The sequence below is a fragment of the Capsicum annuum genome, chromosome 12 (assembly GCF_002878395.1).
Source record: "Capsicum annuum cultivar UCD-10X-F1 chromosome 12, UCD10Xv1.1, whole genome shotgun sequence".
Taxonomy (NCBI): Eukaryota; Viridiplantae; Streptophyta; class Magnoliopsida; order Solanales; family Solanaceae; genus Capsicum; species Capsicum annuum.
Genome location: NC_061122.1, coordinates 41,368,857 through 41,369,886, shown reverse-complemented (window position 1 = coordinate 41,369,886; position 1,030 = coordinate 41,368,857).

The window sequence follows — 1,030 nt, the reverse complement described above, 5'->3', positions numbered from 1 at the left end:
TGGCGAATCTCATTGTTCAGTTTAAATTATTCAGGTTCTTGTTCAACTTTGTATTTTATTTTGTAAGTTTTACTATAAATTGAATCATAATATGATTTTTTTTTTTGTGGTTTGATGAATTGTTATTATGTAAATCTATTTGTCATTTTGCATTATATATTAAATTACTGAATATATTTGTACATAGAAAATCTTTATATTCACATGAATTCGTATGCTTACTTTTATCTAGCATTAAAAATATAACACTGCACACACCCACATCACTCATATATGTAGACATCATTGTTCATGTATTATCTCATAAAAATTAGTAAAAAATAGACTAGAATTGGATAGAAAAATCAGAGAGAATAGAACGATGTTTAGATTTAATTTTTCAAAATTATCATTTTCTCCGATGATTAAACAGTCAGAAACTTGTTCATCGTCGGAAACCACCCCATTTCCGGCGCTTATCCACCAACTCCCCCATGCGCGCTGTCCAGATCTGCCATCACCTTTATTCCTCCAAAACTCGTCGAAATTTACTTGCGGCAATAATGGTAAATAGTAGTAAGAAAGAGAGAGGAGAGAAAAATAGGGGTTGTGCGTGTGTTTTAAATAAATACATGTGTAGGTTTAGTTTAATTATCTTCTTTTTCCTTTTCTTTCATTATAGTACTTTAATTATTTTATAGAAATTATTTAAAGTTAGAGTAGTGGGTTATTTATAATTTTATATATATCTAAAAACTGCATATGTTGTTAAATATATTTTCTATGTATGGTTTTTGTTTCTTTTATTCGACATAAATAATATAAATTTGTATGATCTTTAAAAATTTTTAGAAGTTTTATATAGTAGTTTTTAGTGCTCCCGTTCATTAAGGATTTTTTTTAAAAAAATAATAATAAATTAAAAGTGCATGTTAATTTTTGTTTTGCTAATATTAAATCATATTTAATTTCTTTTGATCATTTTTTAGTTTATTATTCACAATTTTATTTGAAATAATGCGTAACATTAAATAATGACGCTAGTTTAAGT